The sequence below is a fragment of the Rhinolophus hipposideros genome (genome assembly GCF_964194185.1).
Source record: "Rhinolophus hipposideros genome assembly, chromosome: 20".
Classification (NCBI taxonomy): Eukaryota; Metazoa; Chordata; class Mammalia; order Chiroptera; family Rhinolophidae; genus Rhinolophus; species Rhinolophus hipposideros.
In genome coordinates, this window is record NC_138066.1 from 34,697,959 (window position 1) to 34,720,782 (window position 22,824).

The 22,824-nt window shown below is 50.8% G+C and overlaps 1 protein-coding gene across 7 annotated transcripts in view; it reads left to right on the forward strand.

Annotated features, from left to right (window-relative positions):
• The window catches only part of CDK12 (cyclin dependent kinase 12), a 72,057-nt gene extending 49,657 nt beyond the window's left edge, over positions 1–22,400 (forward strand). Inside the window, exons 16-21 of one of the 7 annotated variants that reach the window (XR_013991994.1) lie at positions 47–188; positions 2,618–2,801; positions 8,626–8,714; positions 10,967–11,147; positions 16,222–16,313; positions 18,032–22,400. The gene's annotated coding sequence lies outside the window, so the exon portion shown is untranslated. Of the gene's footprint in view, positions 1–46; positions 189–1,473; positions 1,504–2,617; positions 2,802–8,625; positions 8,715–10,966; positions 11,148–16,221; positions 16,314–18,031 lie in introns of those variants that run through there. The other 6 variants (XR_013991995.1, XR_013991996.1, XR_013991997.1 and 3 more) reach the window with 6 other exon arrangements.
• Positions 22,401–22,824: the final 424 nt, after the last annotated feature.

Here is a 22,824-nt window from a genome sequence, read left to right on the forward strand (position 1 = left end):
GGTCTCTTCTCGTGATCTCTCATACGCTTCTATACCCTCTTTCCAGGCTTGCTGGGTGACCCACCTGTCCAAATACGGCGTGAGACACCAGAAGTAAAGGCCTACAAGGCTGCTTCTCTCCATCCTCAATGCCCAGAACCAGGCAGGTCACCAGCCTCCAGTGCCCACCCCACCCTTCTGGCTGCTAGGTAGGTGTGCTCCTACCCACCAACCCCAAGCAGGGTCATATTTCCCTCTGGGAATATTTCTGTCTGTTGTTAAATATCTTCAACAAGGAGAAGGCCGTAGTGACTCAGCTCTCTGCCTTGGTGACTTCCAGCCCTAATCTTTAACAAGACCTTCCTGATGTTAAATTTCTATCCCCTTTTCTGTAGTTCAGAACCATTTCCCCCATTTAGTGGGTGTGGGAAGAAGTGACCCGGAAACAGATGGTTTATGACCCTGGAGAGGAAAGGTCTAATGACAGGCAGCTCTTTGCTTGGGCTGGAAGTCTAAAGCCCCATATGTGCATTCTGCCCAGGGCCTGGCATCCTCGAACAGTACCTGAATCTTTTGAGGGAAAGGTATTTTATCTGGTATCCATTCCTGACGACAAGGATCTCAGAATCTGGAGTCTGTCCCTGTTTGTCCCCACAACCCACCACTAGGTGATACTCTGTCTTATGCTCATGTGTCATCTCTTGTCTGGCTCCTGTAGAGAGTTGGCAGGGATGCCAGAGCCTCTCCTGCCATTGGAGGTGACCTCAGCTTACCCTTTTGACTTCAGGCTTCCTCTCTCAGCAGTGCCTCTTCTCACCCCTGCAATCCAGACAGCACAAGCGGCAGGTTTAAATAAATGCCAGCTCTGGTTAAAGTTCTCCTTCCCCTGACAGGCACATACCTTGAGCTGGGGTTAGGATGGGATGGAGGGAGGGATAGGGCAGGTGTTAAAAAGCAGGAAATGTCCCTGGAAGCGGTTAAAGCAGTAAGTATGCATGGAATACCTTGATGGCACAGAGAGCACATTTATAACCCCGCCCACCTGTCTGTCAACATGGCTGGCTGATCCCTCAAAGCTGCTGGGCCACTTGGGCAGCTGCAGTCTTGGTTTCTGCCACACGAGGGTGCTGCTGATCAATTAAAACTCCTGTCTCTTAGCAGATAGTTTGGGCAATGGGGGCACCCTTTCCCCAAGACAGAGGTCAGAAAGACCCCAAGAGAGCCTTACACTGGTGCCTAAGAAGCCAAAAGAATAATTAGTACCACTTGTTTTTCCTTAAAAATGGCCTGAGACCCTGAACACTTTGCCTGAGTGGCCTGAGATCTCAGTATGTTCCCAGCTGAACTTGGGAAGCCGCCTGGCTCTAGTCACCCAACACATTGCACAGGTGCTTATCTCCCTCAGGGTGTAGCAGCCTCCTTCTGTCCACCCCACTTTTTAGTCCAAAGAGTGGGGGTACCTGTGGTTTTTCAGAGGAAAAAAATCTCTTGCAGTGTTTTAAGAGAAGTATCTTTGTCAGCGAGAGAGTGCTGGAGAGAGAACGGAGAAGACAAAGAGTGAGAAAGTTCAGCCTTCTACCCCCCCATCACCTCCCCCAGGACAAACCTGCAGAGCTCAAGATGGTGTAGTGGATGTTTACAGTCTGAGTGGCTGGAGGACACCCCAGGACACCCCAGGGATCAGCCAAAAAAGGTGTCAGAAAGCAGGATGGGGAGGGGGGCTGCTTTGGCCAATGAGCCTCATGCTGACCCCATACAGTGTGATGGCTCCGCCAGGGATTCAAGGGGCCTTCCAGGGATGAGGTACCACACAATTGATGCTCAGTCTCTATGAAGCCCTTCCGGGCTGCACAGGCTAAGGGATGACAGAGGTGTCCTCCTCCCTCCTACCCCCGTGCCCGAGGGCCCCTCCCCAGGAGGACAGCTTGATTAAACAGTCGGTGCTGCTGGAATTACTGCACAGCTGGCGCTACCCCCAGCACCCTGAGCAGAGCAGCAGCGCAGATTAAAATCTCCAATTAGCGTTAAAGTGAAGTGAGGAGGTACTGAGGCTGCCAAGGAGGCCAGGCGGGGGTTCTGGGTCGGCAACGCACCCCCACTCCTGCCTAGATTCTGAGTGCCACCCTTCGTCACCCCATAGCTCCCCTCCCAACAGCTCTCAGTGCCCATTAGTTTTGTATTGCTTGGGGTCACAGGGCTTTACAAGGGGCAGAGGGGGGGCAGACGTCTTACCTGACAAAATGCTCGGGACATCATAAGTGTGGAGTAGATTGGGAGTTACGAGTGCTCATCAAGGGAAGTACCCCACTCACAGCCTGCCAGGCAGCCAGGTCGGGGTGAATTCACACTATTGCTGTGTCTTTTTGCCTAGAGAAAGGGCAAGCAGAACAGGTCCTTCCAGACCCTCTTGCCTGTAGGTGCTGGGGGAATGTGGTGCCTGCACAAATGTCCATCCTTGTATTTTTTATCCTATCTGACCCATCTGCTCCCCCCTCCCAAATTATGGCTCCTTCCTTCCTCCCTCCCTTAGTTCTTTTCTCAGTTTTCCTGTGGGCAGAGGTAGGCACAGTCTGGCTCGGGAGCATTGCCATGCCCTGCCACCTGGGTCCCAGCCGGCTCTTCTTTATCTTCTTTGCAGTGTGGGGAAGAGCAAGAATATGCCAAGAATGGAGGCTCCAGACTCTTCTAACCCCTGAACACCACCCCCACCAATGGGCCTTCTACCATTTGTACTTATGCCCTTCACCCGCCAAGTCCAGAAGGAGGGCAGCACAGCTAGCCATGCCCTTTGACTTCGCTCTGCCCCTTTAAGGGAAATGGAGGTGGGTATACAGCTGACTGAACCTACTCACACCTCCAGAAATTAGACACCAGGGCACAGTGCCACCCTCCCAGGCTGGCACATGCTACCCTGGCAGAGGTTCAAATAGCATGCCCCCTCCACAGACATACCCCCACCTCCCTATGTCTTCCTCTTCTCTCTCCCTCTTTCTTCTCCTCTCTCTCTCTCTCTCTCTCTCTCTCTCTCTCTCTCTCTCTCTCTCTCTCTCTCTCTGTTTTTTTTTTCCTCAGCTCAAAGCACAGCTGAGCCTTTAAGGGGAGGGGGATCAAGCTGGGGCAGGGGGGTGGAGAGCTCCAATAGCACGTTTTCACCTGCCATTTAATTGGATGTATTTTTAATTAATGGGACCTCAGGGACCAACATGAGACAATCTGATCTCTGAATAGGGACAGGGGAGGGATTGGGTAAGGGAGGAGGATTGGGCCACTGGGTGCGGTTACCAGGAACCCAGGCCCATCAATCACTGGCCACTTTGCGTTCTGGCATGGAGAATGGTGAGGTGGAGAAGGAGGGGAGGCACTGAGGAGAGGTGCCAGGATTCCCCCCAACTGCCAGGACCTCCAAAAAGGATAGAACTGCATCGGTTGACTCAGGTCTGGGGCCCAAAATTGCAGCCAGGATATTAGGTAAGGCCGTTTTCTTGCTCTTAGGGTTTTGTCCACTTGGGCTTGTCCCAGTGAGTGCTGTAAAATTGTGAAAGGAAGGTGGGGAAGAGCTTTGAAGAGAGAGGACGAGAGCTAGGGACCATAGAACCAGAAACTGTGGTGAGAGGAAGGAGAAAGGTAGGGTTCAGAGGTATTTCTGCACATTTAGACATAAAATAAGTGCCATGGAGATTACATGCAAAACAGTATGCAAATAAGGCCTGGTGCTTTTAGGGTATGACTCAGAACCTTACTGTTGCAAGGAAGAAAACTTGGAGCTCATCTTGCCAAACCTTCATTTTAAAGATGTGGAAATGGAGACCCAGAGAGGGGAAATCAGTTGAATCCTGTCCTGGTGTTGCTTTGTGTTCCAGGACTTGAAGAGTTCCTGGGAACACAGAGAAAGGTAGGAAGGTAGGGTGTGGAAAGGAAAGTCAGGGAAGATGGTCAGCAGGATATTCTCTATTGCCTGGTGTCTCCTGTCTCTGGCCCCTGAGTCTTGGAAGCAACTCAGAGGAGTAAGGCAGGTGCATTACTGGGGGAACATTTCCCTGTTCCAGGGGTCATCTTATCCATTTCCTTACTTCCAAACAGAGAGATCCCTCACTGCCCACCCCCACTCCTGTAGGATTTTACCATATTCTATAAGGTCCACAGGGAAGGAAATGCACCAACTACCCCAGTTCCTTAACCTAGAAATAAATCCCCCAATGGTGAGTAAATATTGAGGGTTTTCTTTTAGATTTTTATCACAAGTTTCCCTGTTGCAATATAAGCTGCTAGAGAAATTAAGCAGAAAAATGTAGCGAGGAGTGACCTTATTCTTCTTATCCACATCTAAGCTGAGCAGAGATAGAAATAAAACTCAAGGCTCTGAAAGCTGAGTAAGAAATGCCCCTGTATTCATGTGGTGCCATGGCCCCAGAGCTCTTAGGCCCCATCTGGCTGTGAGGTATTGGTGCACACTGGAGAGAAGGGCATGTTTCCAGCTGTCCCCATCCCCACCCTGCTGCTTCCTTCACTGTTCAAACACTAGGGTAAAAGAGAAAATGGACTTTTCCACCAGGTCACCAAAGGTGCCATTTCCTGGCACCGGCTTCCTTCCTCAGAAAATTCAGCATTCTTTGTTCTGTGCTTCATGAGACTAAGTTGGGGTCAGGGCAAGGATGGGCACACAGCTTCTCCCATTCCCAGAATGGTCCTCTCCTCTATCTCAGTACTCCATTTTATACCCCAAAGGCCCTGGGGAAGAGCAAGATGTGCTTCTCTAAGTGACCCCCGCCTCACCCTGCTCTGTCCTTAGACTCTCAGGGTCATCTCCTTGGCTATCTGATTCTCTGCCTTTTCTACTGCCAACAAGATGAGAAGGGCCCCCTTGCATCCCCCAGAATAGCCTGGAAAGAACCCATCTAGCTCCCCCACTGCTTCTGAGGGCCTGCAGGGGTGGCGGTAGGGGAGGAGAACAGTGCCAGGGAGTTTAACTTCCCTGTGCCAAGGAAGATTCTCTTGTCAGGGGAGATCAGGGAGAAGCCTGAAAGTGGGGAGAAGATAGAACAGGAAACTTTGGGAACTGAGACGCCTGTATCCCACCTGTGGGGCTGGCTGCCTAACATAGGGCAGGCCATTCATATTGAATATTTTCCGGGGCATTTATTAGATGGCTTCTATTTACAGAGCTGCTATTTCTCCTCTCAAACAGAGCAGTAGCAAAGAGCGTGCAGTGAAGAAGGAAGGCAGAGGATGTCAGGCTTTTAAAGGCCCTCCTTCTCACTTCTGTCTACCCCTACTCCAACACTGGAGGCATATTGGAGGGGCTAAAAGGCCCTTAAAGCATTAAGTCTCGATTGTTGCTGTAAGGAATGTGGCCTCCCTTCCCCCGAACCCCACCAGCCCTGCCTTATATTCATTCCCAAGGTTTAGCCAAGGATGCCAGATCTACAGCCTTGGCATCAGAGTCAGAGCCTGGAGCCTGCTCTGGAGTCCAGAAGAAATCCCTAGGCTTTGCAGGGAAAGAGGGAGGGATAGAGTTGAAGTAAGTGGAATGTAGAGCTGGCAGTACCCAGAATCCCCTGCACTTTGGAGAAAAGGGAATCATTGAGGAGCCCAGTATTGGCCCAGGGTTTAGCTTTTACTCTGGTAGGACCACTTTCCTCCTCCTCCCTCAGTGTGTCCCACTGGATGGAGAGAGATCTGGCTATCTGAACGTCCCACTTTGACACCTTGAAGTCTGTCATGCAGATCCCCACCTCTCTGGCTTCTAAAGCCATGAAAGAGGGGAAGGAGCATCTCAGAGGTGGCAGCGTCCTGATGTCCAGAACACCCAGGGAGAGAGGCCAAGGAGAAGAAACAATGACCAGAGAGGGAGCCAGGAGGAGATAGATGCCTGCTCCTGAAACAACCTCCTTACCCCATCCTCTCCTACGCCCCCCTCACATGCGGACTAGGCTGTGTGCCCAAGTGTGCCAGCTCTCCTGGCTGGCGATCCTGCTCTGCCACGCAGGCAGCCAGCTCTCTGCTCCAGCACAGAGCACAAGCTGGGGTCTCCTGCCCTGCTTTGCTCGCTCAACTCAATGTGTCTGGGTTGCAGATTCCTAGAGATAAAGGAGGGGGCTCTGGCCCTGCGAGTAGGAAGGTGGTGGGCTCTGGGGCCCTTGGGTACATATCTGCCAGCAGGAGGAGGGGGGTAGGGAGAAGGCTGCTGGCAGCTGAGCTGAGCTCAAGGTTCTGGTGACTCACAGCAGTGGGGGCGGCTCATGAAAACAACAGGGGAAGGGGGCCCAGGCCTGTTAGAGCTCTCTTCTGCCTGTTTTTCCCCCACTCTGAGCTCTGGGGATGAAGGTCTCTCATCTGGATTGTGGGGCAAGGAGAGGCCCTAGCTACGAAAGGAGAGGGAACTGGGAAAGAGAGCCGGGGAGGCTGAGCATTCCAGTGAGAGGCTTCTCAGAGAGGAAAGGCTAGGGGAGGCCAGTTATCCTTGCCCTTAGTGACCCTTGGCTGCACAGAGGCAGCTCCAACGTCCTGGGCACCTTCCAGAAGAAGGACTTCTCCCTGCCCTCAGTTGCTTGCCCAGAGCTCTGGTACCCAGCTGGTACCACATGACTTAGGAATTTTTTTTTAAGCACAATGTTATAAGACTAGAACCTGGAAGCATTACCACTTGGTTTTGTACTCTCTTCCCTGGAAATAGGCGTCACAGATCTTCAAAAGTGCTGATTCCCTCTTCTCTTACAGGCCAGGTTGGCAACGTGCATCTTCTCCGTCCTTTCTGAATCAGAGGGATGATAGGACAGTTTATTTGAGATCACACCAGCAGAAAAGGGCCAGAAGGTGGACCAGGAGAACCACCCATGCTTTTGAGCACATTCCCAGGGGCCTCCTTCTTTCATCAAAGGAAATAGGCATGTTGGGTACCAGTGTGTCCAGATACATAATAGTAGATGCCCTCCCTTTAAACTCAGAGAAGGATGGGCGCAGAGGAGGGGAGTTCTCTTACAATCTCAGTGTTCGTTTGCCTATTTCTAGTCCTTTCTTTGCTGGTGTCTTTGCTCTCCCCCTGGAGTGAGGGGCCCTCTGCTGTGATGCTCCTAGAGATTCAGAGACAGTTTTGGTTGGAGAAAGCGGCAGACCAGCTGCTCTTCGTGTAGGAACATGGGAGCAGCTCCACTCCCCCAGCACTCCCTGACAGCTTCAGGAGCCCAGGGTCCCCTCTGGGATACCCATAAGAGAACCCAGTGCTGAACTGAACTAATAATCACCTGTGTCTAGTACACAAGTGGTGCTGTGAGGGGAGCCTGGGTGCACCGGGGGGGTGAGACACAGAGTGAATGAGTGGGTGAGTGAGAGAGATAGGAATCACTCCTCAATACCACATGTTTCTCTTTCTCAAACCTTTCCTTGGCCTCCCTTTTCTTTCACCTCCCTTCATCCAATTCCACTCCTGGCCGCCTACTTCATCCCTTCTAATCTGAGAAGACATGGTAAGTAGTTGTCTGTTCCCTATATTTTTCTCTCTCTTGCTCTCCTTTTCTCCCAACTCCCAGCCAAGAGTTATTCCATTTGAACTCTTTCAACCTGTGAATGGCCCCAGGATCTGAACCCAGAAGCCCTAGCCTTTGCCACCCCCTGACTCTGAGAAAGCCACTCTGACTCAGACTGACTCATCAGTCCACATCCTTCCCGCAAGTATAGCCAGGCCAAGACTGATATGTCCCCTGGCACCAAAGGCCCTGACCTGAAGCAGAGGGCAACCCTGGGGGTGCAGTGAGGCCCGGCCCTAAATGTGTATATGCCTGCGCATTGGGCACACTGGTTTATTAGTGTTATTTCAGCATTGTGATGCAGAGAGAGTAAGTGTAACAGCTGCTCCTTGCTTGCAGTGTTTATTGTTACCTAGAGACAACCTCCTGGCTTTTTCCCAGCTCCCCCTCTCCCCCCCAGCCCAGCCCCCTCCCTGCCAACAGTCCTACTCTCCCCACACTGATGGGAAATTTATAGCTTGCCCATACCATGCCTTTAACCCTCTCCTATCCATAGGGTAGGTGGTGAGGGACACCAAAGTGAGCAGTGGGCGTGCTTGGGCCCCAGCAGGGTAGAATAGTGTATGGAGGAGGGAAGGGAGAGGGAGGGAGGGACAAGACTTCCCCTCCCCAATCTACGTGTCCAGATTCAGGCTCCAGTTGCCCTTGTGGCTCTTTCATTGAGAGAAAGGGCTTTGGACCTAACTGTGGGATCCCAACATCCTCCTCACAAGATTATTCACTTCCCCGCGCATATCTAAGTCCCCCAGTTGGGCTGCCTGGTCCTGAGCAAGTCCAGTGATGTAGTATTGAAACAGGAGGAGTAAATATCCAGTGACAGAACCCCCAACCCCCTCCTTTCTATGGAGATGTCATATCAAGACAAACGAGGCTCTGGCGTGAGGGACGCTGGCCAGACCTCCACAGCTAGATAGATGTCAAACATGAAGCTGCTGCTAAGCCCGGTGGGAAGAGCTGCCCACCTTAACTTCACCCTGAGCCTGGCACTCAGGAAGGTCCCGAGAGAGTCCCAAGCCATCCTCCAAGCTGGGCTCCTTGGTCTGGTTAGGCTACACCTTACTGCTTTTCTTCCCGGTCCATTTTCTCCAAAACTAATCTTTTGGTTTGATCTACCTTGGGGCAGATCCAAGAGACCAAAGGGACTGAAGTGTCCTAGTCATGGCCTTAACCGACCTGGGGAAGGAGAAGCCCCTCCATCCCTTCCTGACCTAGGTAAGACCTTTCGTGGAGGGACACCATGTCATATATTCACCATCCCCCATAGAAATGAGATTGGAAAAGGGATCAGATTTTAGCAGAAAGGATAGAGGTTAGACATATGGAAAAACTTACTCATGGGATGTACGACTTCAGAATGGGCCTACTTATCTTCTGCCGGGAATTTTTCTTCTGCCAGGATGTATTTAAGTCAGTGACTACCCAAGGGGCAGTGGAAGAACAGGTTTACTTTTCTGGGGCCCCTTCAGATGTGGGCCTCAGAGCAGTTTTCACGCAGTGCACCCCTCCTCAGCCCTTCTAAATACAGTATGTATGGTGGTTAGATCACAAGTTTTGGAGGCAGACAGCCTTGGGGTCCAGTACCTGCACTGCCACTAAGGCTGTGCTACCTTAGTCACTTAACCTCTTTGAGCCCTAGTTTCTTTATCTGAAATGCAAATGAACAACCTCTTAGAGTCGTGGAGAGAATTTAGTGAAGTGATGTGTATAAAGCACCTAGGACAGTGCCAGATAGATACTCAGTAGGTGTTCCGTCAACAGTGGTTGAGGCAATAGAGTCTATTACTTTTATGGTGTCAGCACGGCTGACATGGCTTCAAAGACTCCATGAGTCCCCTGAAATGATAGGCCAAATATGTGGATATGCTGGGGAGAATGTCCATAGTTTTCTTCATGGTGTGGAGCCGGGGGTGGCAGTCTCCTGGAAAAGAAATTGTCCCAATCCCTTGAGTCAGACTCCCCAAGAAGTCAGTTTCCCCATTCCCGTGCCTCTCAGCCAGGAGCACTTCCGCTGTGTTCTGCCTGGACGTTTACCAGGCACCTTACTGTTTGAATACGTTAGCACTTTTGATGCCCAGAACATCCCAGTAAAGGGAAGAGAACTACCATTTACTAAGTACCTGCTACGTGCCAGGCATTGTGCTGGGTGTATTTTCTTTTTAAGTATGTTTAAAGTCTATAGACTATTTCATCACCTACATATGCCATGCTTTATAAGGCTCATCCCCTATTTTTAATCCTTTAGATACTTTTACTGTTCTAAGTAATACCACAACAAACATTCTAACACATAAAACTTCATGCATTTTTATAGCGAATTCCAAGAGTGAAATTATTTGGGTGAACAGATACAAATATTGCCCCCTTCCCATGGCTATGATCATTTTATTGATGTACCCTAATGAGAATAATATTTTTTAATCTTCCCCTCTGGAATTCTGCAGTGGAAACACAAGGGCAGCCCCTTCTCCGTCTTATACCCAGCAGAGACATTAATTATCATAGCTTTTTTTTTTTAATTGAGGTAATTGTAGAGTCACATGCAGGTATAAGAAATAATACAGACTTCCCTTGTACATTTTGCCTCCTTTCACCTAATAGTAACATTTGGCCAAACTACAGTGTAATATCACAACCAGAATATTGACATTGATACAATCCACTAGTCTGATTCAGATTTCCCCAGTTTTACTTGTTCGTGTGTGTGTGCAGTTATGTTCTATGCAATTTTACCTGTGTAAATGTATATCTACCACTACAGTCAAGATACTGAACAGTTCCAGCACCACAAGGATTCCTTATGTTGCTCTTTTATAATCACGCCCACCTCACCCTCTCCTTAACTTAACCCTTGGCAACCACTCATCTATCCTCCACTTCTAAAATTTTATCGTTTCAAAAACGGAGTCATACGCTATGCAACTTTTTAGGATTAGCTTTTTTTTTTCACTCCCCATAATTCCCTGGAGATCCATCCAAGTTTTTGTACGTATCAATAGCTTCGGCCTTTTATTTATTCCATGGTAGGGTTGTAACCACAATTTGGTTAGCCATTCACCTGTTAAAGAACTCTGTAGTCTCACTAGGAATTAATGAAGTAGCTCATTTTACTTGGTGCACTGAGTGTTTTATATTCACAATTATTATGCTTCTTACCCTTCTGTCTGTACCATTTCATAGATGAGGAAAATTTAGACTCCCAGTAAATTATTTTCCCATGATCACATGCTGTTAAATGGCAAAGAAGAGCCTGGAACCCCAGACAGTGGGGCTCTTTCACTACACCAGGCTTTCTCAGACCTTGATTAAGTTTGCTGGGGAAGGAATGTGTTGGAAGAGAGATACTGGAGCAACCTGGGCCAGTTCAGGTCCTCATTGCTAACTTGGTTCAGAGGTTAGAAGGGTAGCAATGTCATGGAGCAGGGGCAGTATGGCATGTACCCTTGAAATTGTTTCCCCTTTGCCAGGGAAGAACAAAACTGAAGTGGATGGAGCCCACCAACAACCTGCCTACAGACCTGGGACCTGGGATGGGAAAAGGAGGATCCAGCCTTTGATTGTCTATCGATGAGTGGGCAAGGTCCTCCTTGGAAATGTGAAGTTGAATGTATCTCTGACAAGGTCTAAGGAAATTGAGGCCCATGACAAGTGAGCTCTCTGTTCTAGAGGTGTAAGGGACATATAGCACCTTTTATTTTTGTGGTGTTGGTGAGGGGAACTACAGTTCATTTATACACATATACCTTGGGCAGGCTCAGTGTCTGGAACATGGGCCAAGCAGAGTGGAAGCAAAAATGCCAGTCCAGCATTTAGTCCCACCTTCACCACTGCTCTTTCCCTCCAACTAAGTCAGAAGGAGCTGGAGAAATTATTTGATCTGTCCCTCAGCCTCTGGGCACTGGTTGAAGCTGACAGGTGGAAACCTAGAGTTGGCCCAGACATGACGGATAGAGACTCCAACTTGTAGGATAGAAGGTTTGGCTCCTGTTCTGGGAGGTGTGTCTGGCCAAAGGCTGCCTCCTCCTTCGGGAACCGGCTCTTTTACAGTTGACGTTACCATTGCTCCCTTGGTCTCTTCCAGTGACTGTAGACTCATAACAATTTCCCATCTACCTATGGCTCCAGGCTGACTCTACGTATCACTCTTCTCCATCTCTCATGGCCCATTGAAAAATAGTACATCTTCTCCCAGTGGTACCCAGCATCCCTACCCAGTAATTCCAGCCATGGGGGCTGAACACCGAGGCCTTCAGGATTTATGGGAACTCCACTGCATTGTTGAAACAACCAGAGCTAGCCATTCCATATCTCTATCTTTTGGTTGGAAGTTCTTAGACACAAGGGAGACCACTCTTTACCACCTCTTATCCCCACTGAAATTTCCTGACTCTCAAAGGTCCTGAATGTGTCTAGAAGACAGCTATGTTCTCTTGGAGCCAAGATGGCTCCTAACCAGGAAACCTCAGGACCCCTGCTTACTCCCTTTCCTTGGTCCTACTCTAGGTCCCCTCCTCTCCTGCCACCACTCTCTTTCTGTTCTCTCTCTCTCTCTCTCTCTCTCTCTCTCTCTCTCTCTCTCTCTCTCAGCAAGTTTTTTATGTGATTACAGGCACTGCATGGTAATTAGTGCTAAACTCATTTGCACAACTACAGTTAATTGGCTACAACAATTAATTAATGTGTTGGAAATTTGGCACTGGAAAAAAAAAGTTTGTCATCAAAAAAAGGGCAAAAAATTGTTGAGTGAGGTACCCATAAAAATCGAGGGCAGGCTTCAAAAGCCCAGCTGGGCCTCAAACTTCAGGCCTGCCTCAGATGCCTTCCCACTCTCAACTTCAATACATTTTCCTCCTTCCTCTTTCATTTTTTTCCTCTTTCTTTTTTTCCCTCTATTTCTCTTCTCTCTCTCTCTTTTTTTTTTTTTACAACTTAAGCAAACTCATTTCCCTGATAAAATATAGCATGACTAATGGCTAGAGCATGTAAAAATCATTGGGAAAATGTCCTTGGAAGACGAATGCATTTTCAGCAGAATAATTAACTTAATTAACAAATTCACATGCATATTCATCAGGCTATTAATGTCTTCTCGGCTCAGCTTGATGAACATTGCAGTAATAACCATCTCATTTACATACTGCATTCTACTGCGATCCAAAACAGACAACATACAGGCGTATACACACAGACACACACATACACAACACACAACACACATACACGCTTGCACAAATGCAACATGCCTGGGCTGCTTTAACTTCTGGGTTGGCTGGGGGGTTTGTCAGGGGATGGGTGGGAGCCCTGACTGGGTGGTGTGATCTTTAGAGGGTCATGAATGAGGTGAGTTGGGGATACCCACATGTGGATGTCTGAGAGAACTTTCATTCATTCATTCTCTCTCTCTCTCTCTCTCTCCCTCCTTTTCCTTGTTTCCTTTTCTCTGTGTCATTTTCTCTCTTCTTCTCTCGCTCCCCCCCACCCAGTCTCTCTAGGGAAAAACTTGGTATCCGTGCCAACTTTTTCCCCCTCCCCTCCTCCCTCTCTCTCTCCTCCTTCCCCTTTCCCAACTGCTGCCAGCCGGCATCAGCACCGAATTGCCATCTCCTTGAGCTCTCTGTGGAGCAATCTCAGAGAGCAGTAAGGTGTGACGCGGGGCTCTGCCGGCTTCGCAGCACCGCCTGCGGAAAGAGCGCAGGATGGTGGAGGAAGATTAAGAGAAATCGCGAGCAGGGCCCGGCTGCCATTGGTGTGTGCAAACGCCGAGGAGGAAGGGAGAGGGAGAGCGAGGAGGGGGGGCAGAAGTGGGGGGGGACCAGCAGCTGTCGGCCTAATTCTTCTAACACTCTGCTTGTGGTCATATTAGAAAAACAGATTATGCCCCTCGGTGCCACTCACTTATACTTGACATACGTTAATGTTCTATATCTCCATTTTCTGGTCTTGATGACAGTGGACTTCAGGTCGAGGGGGGTGGGGGACTGGGTGGCCAAGGGGCACAAAAGGTCCTACCCCCTCATTCTTTCCTGACCTCCAACCCCAGTCTGTACTGGCCCTTGTAGAAAGCAAGCCTGAGCCCAGAGTTTGCATCTGATGCCACCATTTGGCCCTGCTTTTTGTAGCTCCTTAGGAGGTGCAGAGGTCAGAAGACACCTGGAAGTCCTTCCTGGAAAGGTCACTGCCCCTTAGAGTCTGAAATGGTCACATTAGGGCAAAGTGAGACCAGCTTTGTGGGAACCCTCCCCCCCCTTACCTTTCTGTGGGCCCTCCCCATCAAATGAGAAGTTGGGGGTCAGAGAAAGGGGTCTATGATAATCAGTGCTCCCTGAGGGGGCTACAGAGAAGCCATAAGGAAAACAGGGCCAGGATTGTTTCAGGGTTGCTATGGAAACCAGGTTCCCTCCTCCTGGCAGAAAGGGAGGAGTGCCTCAGGCCTTCCTTCTACCAATCCTGAAGGCTGGAAAGGCGGAGTTTGCTAAGGCCCAGGGAATGGGGCTGGTCTTGAACAAACCATTCCCAGCATCCCTGCCTGCTAGTCCACAGCCCTTTGACCCCCCACCTCCCTACCCTCTCACCCTAATATTCAGTCAAAAGAGGCTTTTCCTCTCAGTGCCTTGTCCTCTGTGGAGACCTGTTGCTTAGCAACCACTAGTGCCTTCCTAATAACTTCCAGGGACTGAGAGATATAATATCTGTCTCTATATTCAGTTCCCCTCCCCTGTCTATTTATATCTAATAACTGAAAGCCTGTCTTGGGTTCTCTTGGCACGTGTTTTAGAGTGCTTTTAGAGAGATTAAGTTGCAGCCTGAGGAAATAAAGTTATACCTGAGGAAGAACTTCCAAACATGGAAGAGTGGGAAAAAAGACTGGAGTAGGTAGGGAAGCTGTAGAATCATATTCTCTTAAGTGTAGGTAGAGAGGGAAAAAAGTATTTAGAACTTGGAATGTGGGGAGAGGATATCCACAGGGATTCCTACGTGTCCTTTCCAGGACCAGAGTGACCCTAACAGCTGCTTCCTAGGCTGGCATTTTCCACTCCCCACACCCTGCCCTGCCCCTCCTCCCTGTAGTCCTCTCATATTTCTCTATGTGGGAGGCCCATCCCTCTGGGGATGTCCAGTTTCCTAGTGCCTGGAGGTTGCTGTTCAGTAAGGGGCTGTGTCAGTGTGTGTCCAACAAGGCCTGGGTATCTCCCCACATCTGTCAGTCATGGGGGAGAAGTTTGAGCTCTCTCCTAGAGAGTCCCAGACCTGACCTGGCAGTGGGGACTGCACAATATCACCAAAAGTGAGGAGCAAGGAAGACCTAAGTGTAGCCTAGCGTCTGCATGTGGACTCAGGAGACCTGGGTCTGGGAGTCCTCTCCTTACTCTCCTGTGATCCAAGTTATTCGCTTAATCTTTTAAACCCCTCGTTGCTTCATCTGTAGATCAAGAATAATAATGTTTACCTCTTTGGACTTTAGCAGGATCAGTTAAAGTTATATGTGAAAGGAAACACTCTGAAAACTGTCAAATTTCACTAAAATATTAGTTTAAGGTCTGGAAAAGGTCTAACTGCTGGGGAGAGGGAGGCATGAATCCAGCCCAATCCTGGGCTTAGGAATGCTGGTAGTTTTTTGGCCAGAAGGCTATGATTCTTTGCCCTCTGCTCGGTGGGGTGGGGAGCTATAAATCAAAATTAAACACACAGCTGTCTAGGGAGAGTAGTATGCAGTGTCCCTATCATCTTCCCACCTCCAGTCCCAACCTCTGACCTCTCGTCTTCAGTGGCGAAGACAGAAGCCCTGCCAGTACCCCACTCTGACCCTCGAACCTTCTGGGTCAGGACCTTCACTGTGGTCGTGCTAGCTCACAGACTGTAAAATTTCACCCTCCATTCCCCCCTTCTCGGCACCTCCTCCAACCCAAGCCTTCTGTGAGAGACAGATGGGGTGTCTGCGATGAAAAAGGCTCTGGGCTCTACGCCGCCTTGGGTGGGCATCCCCCCTCCCCATCTCCCCACTACTCTCCCTCTCCCTACCTAAGACACTCAGATTGACCCTGGGCAGCTTTGGGAGCTGTTGAGGAATCCAACTCTCTTCCCTTCTCAGACTCAGCCCCAGAAGCGGAGCCAGAATGGCATCTTTCTCTGAGACCTAGACCCAGCCCCTCAAGACCAATACAAAGGAGGAAGTAGATTGGGGAATGGTAGGGCTCCATGTGAAAGGACTAATGTGGAAAGGCAGGATGAAGCCCAGAGTCCCTCACTGAGGACTGGATGGCTGGGGTTTGGGGCCTGAGTTGACAGAGGAAGCTGAGCCTAGGCAGCTCCTTTGTTCCAGAAATCTGGGGTCCCTAGAGGAAGGCTAAGCTTGGGGAGGGGGGGAGGGAGCTAACATTACAGAGCACCAACTGTGAGCCAGGCACGATGCCAGAGCCTTTCCATACCTGTAGTCAAAACTAGCAGGTGAGGAGTCAGGACGAATAGATGTCTCATGAGCTCTCAGCATCTCTCGGCACAGTTGACCACCTCCTCCTTTGATTCTATGTCATTGCCAATTCTCCTACCGCTCTGGCTGCTCTTTCTCTGTCTCCTTTGCAAGCTCATCCTCACTCCTTAGACTCAGCCAAGTCCCTCGATCATGTACGTTCGTGGTACTATATATCTTGTCAGAGCACTTAGCACAGTTATTTCACCCTTATTTGTGTCGTCATTTGAATAATGATCCTGTTTCCTCCCGCAGACGGGAAGCTGTATGAGGACTCCGACCACATCTGCCTGCTCACCCGTGTGCTACCTGAGCCCTGCGCAGTGCCCGGCACAAAGCAGCTGTTGGTAAATATCTGTTGAATGAATGACTAAATGACAAAATGACATCTCTCTGGCCTAAACTCAGCTTCTTAGTCACTCCCTCACCCAGAGCTGACTTACCCCAACGTGTGGACCAGGGGACAGGGTGCCTGAGAGATGAGGCCACCTCATTCTCCCTGGAAAAAGCCATCAGGACAGGACTAGCTCAAGTTCCAGGATATGGGGCCTCTGCCCTGGCCCGCCTCTCTGCTCTCCAACTCCTCCAGGGATTGAGAGAATTCAGAGTCCCAACAACTTCTCCCCATATTGGGGCCTGAAATCACTCCTGAGCCGGAAGGGAGGTGTTCCATCCGAGAAGGGTGTCCCTCTTTTCTGCCTTAGCTGAGACTGCAGAGACCATCTGCTGCCACCCCTCTGTTTGCTTCTGTCCTCTTCCCCTGGGCTTCAGGGAAGGGGATGGTTTGAGCAAGTGGGAGCGATAGATGGTAAGAGCAGTGAGAGCTTGTTCTTTGTCATGGCTGGTGATGAGTCTCAGCCAGGTGATGGAGCAGAACACAGGATCCAGCAACCTCAAGTCCTTTACGGCTGCACTCTCTAGACTCTGGGAAGCAGGGAGTAGATAAAATAACCTCTGGGAGGTCGCCAGCCTTCAGCCACGGCTTCATCTGACCTTTTTGCTGCCCTTGCCATCTGACCTCACACAATATTTCCAAGTCTGCAGGAAGATCAAGTTAGGCCAGGCCCGGCAGCCCCTTGCTCCCCCTGGCCACTCCCCAGTCTAGCCAACTGCCCAGCCCAGAGCATCTCCCCGACCCAGCTCAGAACCAATACCCAGTCCCCTTCTCCGGAGAGTGCCCCTCACGCCCAGATACCTGGGGTCATGGAGCTGAAATCTGCTCTAGGCAGAGTTGCTCTCTCTGACCCTACCTGTTCTCTGGCCCCTAATGAAATAGGACAACTCAGACTGTGGGCCACGTCCATGTGTCGTCATCAAAGGCCACATCTGTCTCCTCCAAGGAGATAACCCTGGAGGGAGGGGAATAAGATGGGCACAGGGAAGAAACCTCAGTCTTGCCTCACCTCTCACCTCAGGTTCCACTGCAGGCCCCGACTGAGGGTGAGAGCTGACACAGCCACAGAGGCCTGCACTCACACATGCCCCTGCACAGGCCTTCATGCCCCTGAGCCCCCGAGTATGTGGGCCTCTCCTGGGCTCACCCAGCTACCTGGGCTGCTGCCGCTGCCAAGCTGGCCTTCTTTTATTCATGCGTTGTTTTATTGCTGGCAAATGCTGCTGCTTGCCGCTGTTGGAGGCGTTCCTGCCAAATCCATCCCAACATCTTGGCCTGGCATCAGGGCGGCATGCTAATGTGGAAATTTAAAGAGCTGCTCGGCTTTAAATCGGAATTTTAAATGAGCAGCAGTGCTCCAGAGGGACCCGGGCAAAATCGAACAGTATCTGATCCACCTTTCCTACTCCCACTCCCATAGCATCACCCCAGTTCCTCCCACCTCTCCCTTTGACTTGGACACTAGATGAGGGAGGGAATGGTATGGGACACAGTAGGGGAACAGGGAGCTCCCAGAGCAGAGGAATTGATGCAAGATGGAATCATCTAGGTTCCCCCACTCAAGAAGGGATCTGCTTGCTGTCATGAGAAAATGGAGGCAGGGACTCTACACAAGGGAGCAGGGCTGGGGATGGTGAAACTGACGTGCCTACCCCCTTCCCCTTTTACCAGGAAACAAGAAGAGAAGGCCCAGAGGAGGGAAGAGGGAAGGCGGAATTCCATGAAGACACTCACGTGCACCATACAGTTCAAACTGGGATATGTGCACACAGCTGTGTATGCAGGTCAGGATGCTTGCTGAGGCCCCTGTGGCACATGTTCACACAGCTCGCACATCACCTCTGCGTGGAGAGGAATTATTCACATACGCAGGGAAGTCATTCTTCCCATATTCAGTCCCCCATTCTTTTCCCCCCCCCCTTCTTCCGCTTCCCCACCACTCCAGTTCAAGTCATTGTTTCTCAGTCTAGTTGTGTAGGACACAGCTCCCTGGCCCCTGCTGGTATTATGAGCCTTGCGCTCCCCCCGGCTGAGGAAGTCAGCAGCTCACGGCAGCTCTCGCCTGCTGCCGGCCGCTCACAATGGCTGCCGGCCGCTCACGCTGGCCGCCGGACACTCATGGCAGCATACGGTAGCCTGTGGCAGCACCCAGCAGCCCGAGGCAGCTCACACCAACCTCCAGCTGCTCACTGTGACCTCAGGCTGCTCACGGCAGCCCAGCTCCCTCCGCCCCAGGAAGAGCTGTTATTCACAGTCTCAGCTATAGAGGGCACAGCTTACTGGCCCATGTGTGAATGGAACCAATGCAAACTCGGCATGAGGAGCAGGGTGTTCCAACCACCTGAGCCACCAGGCGGCCCCAGGCCCCCATTCTAAGCAGAGCAAGGTGGTTTCTGCAAGTTGCTAGCCTGAGCTGTGCTCCAGGTTTTTCTATGAATTGTAATGCACCAACGTTCTCCAGCTCCTGGCAGCTAACTTGAGTCAGCTGTAGGGTGACAGAGCCCCATAGCAACTCTGGGGGCACCTGTGCTCCTGTCTTGGCTACAGTATGGTACCGTCTCTGGTGACCATCAGATGACAGGCTCAGACCTCTCACTTGGGAGAGGTGCTGGGTATAGCCTTGGTTTCAGAGGGAAGACGGGCTAACGGGAGGTGAGAGAGGCAGAATCTGTGCCTCTCTGTGACCTTCTTTACTCCTCACCTATCTCCAGGAATCAGGTGGCCCATCATTAGCAGAAAACATGTATTTAGTGCTTACCCTCAAGAAAACATTGTGCTTAGTTTAGCACAGTGCTTCACAGCCCAGTTGGGCTGGGTTGATGGCAGCCCCAAGAATCTGGATGTGCCGTCCCCATTGGAGGAACCACAATAACTTGCATGGTAACCTCAAGCTAACCAACATTAGACTGCCAGGCCATAGGATGCTCCCTGACCTTTTCCAGGATTCTCCCTCCCTCAGAGAAGGAGCCAGCTCCACCATGGGCTGGTATGGCTGCCAGCCAAGAGGCTTGGGGCAGGCCTGGGGCATGCATCTGGCACCTGCCCATGAGCTCCCCAAGGAGCACCCTCTTACCCAACTCCATAGCCCCATTTAGATGGTTTCTGGGCTGCAGGGAGACAGTTCATTCATCCTCATTCCCAGAGAAATCCTCGAGCTGGAAAGCCCATCTTCCTTGACACGATGACCTGCTCCAAGATACCCCATCCAGACTAGATATGCTAAAAACCCACCAGGTACTTTTCCCAGGAGGGAACCAAACAATTAATACAGTAGGCATTGGGCTGGAGCCAGGTCAGGGGTTTGAGGCATAAGACCTGGGCTGGAATTATGGGAGAAGTTGCTGAGGTCTGGAGATGGATGAGGAAAAAGAACTCAATGAGAGTGAGACAGGACAGTGGAAGGGGACATAAAGAAAAGGGGCTGAGTAAATCTGCTTCTGGTCTAATTAGCAACATGCAAATAATATGCAAATCACTCCTCTTTGTTTAGAGACCACAGGGCCTGTGCTTTTTGGAAGTAGGCTACAGAGGAACAACTAGGCAGTGTCTCTGAGACCTTCAGACATGGGACACTCAGGCTCAAGAGAGAGGCCAGAGTGCAACCATCTAGTTCTAGCTTATTCCCGGGATGGACTCACTCTCTATGGGCCTCAATTTCCCTATGTGTGAGGTGGCAGGACTGGACTGGATGGTCTCTAAGGCTTCTTCTGTCCAGTACTGACAGTCTAAGGTTCTCTGATCTGGGGCCCAGCTGCCAGCACCGGGTAAGGGACTGATTCCGTTCTGGGGTGGAAGCTTCTTGACTCTCTTGCCCCTCTGCCCACTTTAGCAGTTCTGTCATGATACCCCCCACATGCCTATGTACCTGCCATCTCAAACGTGAGCAATTTCCTGAAGGCAGTGTTCTCTCCGATTCTGTGCTTTTACTCACACTGTTTCCTCTGCTTGGAATGCCCTTCCTGCTTTAGCTCCTTACCTGGCTAACTCTTTCTCTAACTCCAACAGCCGTGCCTACCTTACCCTTCCACCTTCCGGGCATCCCTATGCACTATTTACTTCTCTCATTTCCCACTACACTGTGAACTCCTAAAGAGCAGGTGCTAGGTTTTGTTCAAGACGGAATCTCCAATGTAAGTGCATTAGTTTCCCAAGGCTGCTGTAACAAATTGCCACAACCTTGGTGACATAAAACAATAAATTTATTCTCACATTTCTGGAGGCCAGTAGATCAACATCAGTTTTACTGAGCCAAAACCAAGGTGTTGGCAGGACTGTGCTCTCTCTGGAGGCTCTAAGGGAGAATCTGTTCTTTCAGCTTCTAGTGGCTGCTGCTGGCATTCCCTTGCTTGTGGCCACATCACTCCAGTTTCTGCCTCTGTCTTCACAATGTCTACTCTTCTGTGTGTACAATCTCCCTCTGCCTCTCTTACAAGAACACTTGTAGTGGCATTTAGAGCCCAGCCAGATGGTCCAGGCCACATAATCTCCCCATCTCAAGATTCTTAATCACATCTGCAAAGACCCTTTTTCCAGATAAGATAACATTCATAGGTTCTGGGGATTAGGATGCGGACATATCTTTGGGAGTCGTTATCAGACTACCGAAATAAGCAAAGAAATCTTTAAATTTGTTAAGCATCTATCATGTGCCAGACACCATACATACATTTTTCTCACTGCGTTTAAGTCTCACAGTAACCCTGAAAGGTAGGTAATAATGCCTCTACTCTACAGATGAGGCAACTGAAATGAGCTCAGGGAGATCAAGTCACCTGCTCAAGCTAACGTAGCTGATAAGTGACAGAGCCAGGATTTAAAACGAGATTGGCTTGGCTTCAAAGCCAGCATGATTTTTGCTCCACCAAGAGCCTCCAAGCCTCTACCAGGTTCTGGCATAAATTTCTTACCTGAATGGATACGCAGAAAGAGAAAGATATATGGACAAGAGAAGGACAGATGAGGCCCAGCCTTCCCAGTGATACTGACTCAGGCTTTCTTTTGCCAAAGCCCCCTTACCATCCCTCTAATCCTCCCCCACCACCCCTGACCCCTTGTTTCAGAAACCTGGAATCTTCCTCAGTTTTCAGCCCCCTGCCAACTACTGCTGCCCAGAAGGGTGGCACAGTGCCTGTACTGCAAGCAGGAGATATCAAATCACAGAACCAGAGGGACCTCTGGAGGTCACCTCTTCAAGCCCTCTGCACACATATAGGCATGCCCATCAGGACAGGGCAGACATACATGGTCAGGGTAGTGGGCAGCAGAAGGGAAAAGTAACCGTCTCTTCCTTTAGCTACCCTTTCACCTCACTTCTTATACTCAGGTCTAACCTTCCAGACATCACACCGTAATGACAGCTGGCCAGGATCAGAAGTCCTGTGACCCAGTCTTAAATTGTCCAAAACATAAAATGAGATTTTCACTAAGTACTTCACCTCTGTGGGCCTCTAATTCTTCATCTTTAAAATGGGATTGATAACGATGATAATGATAATACCCATCTCACAGGGCTACTGGGATAGTAACACAATCCAGGAAAGAAGCGTCTAACCCATGGAGCAAGGCAGGTGCTGCAGGAATATTTTGTAACAGTCCCTTAGCCCTCCACTCGAAGCCTCTTTATCGTGGGTAACACAGGACTTTGCTCACCTCAGCCAGTCTGGTCCGCCTGGCGCGCTAGACTGTGAACTCCTCTTGGCAGGACCTTGTTCATTTTTAATCACTGCCCGTTTCCCTCCCCGTTGTCTAGCCCGTGCTTGGGCACGTAGGCTCGATCTACATTTGATAAATAAACAAGTGAAGGTATGAGTCGGACCCCCAAGTTCCAAGAGGCACAGAGCCTGATTCCCACCATCAACTCTTGTGGGCACGACCCTCTCCGCTGGAGGCCAGGAGGCGGCGGCAGCGAGGAATGGAGGAGCTGCAGCTTTAAGATTCCTCTCGGGCGTCCCTGTTGCCAAGGCGCGGTTGCCAGGGGCCTGCGCGGAGATGCGTCCGGCCTCCGCGCGCAGGCTCCGTGCTTCCGCCGCCGCCGCCGCTGCCGTAGCCAGGCCGCGTCGGGCCAGGCTCCTCCGAACCGTCTGGCGGACTTGGCACCGGCCCCGAATCCTTAGTGCCCCCGCGGTGCGTGGCAGGCTGCGGCTTCATTATCCTGATTGATTCCTCCTGCTCCCCGACACCGCGGGGGCCCCGGCCAAGGAAGGGGGGCGGAGACGGCATCTGCGGGCCCCTTCCCGGGCCCTCGCCCCCAGCCGTTCCTCGGGCTGCGGGCCCTTCGGTGCCCTGCTGCAGCTGGCTGGGCAGGGCCGGAGGGAAGGCCAGCCCGTCCTTTGCCCCCCGGCGGGCGGGGTGGGCGCCGAGGAGGAGCGGAGCTGTGTGGGGCTCGATGCTCCCGACCATGGTGTCAAGCCCTGGGCCAAGAATGCCGCAGGTTTCTATCTGGGGCCTGTGCTCAGCAAAGGTTT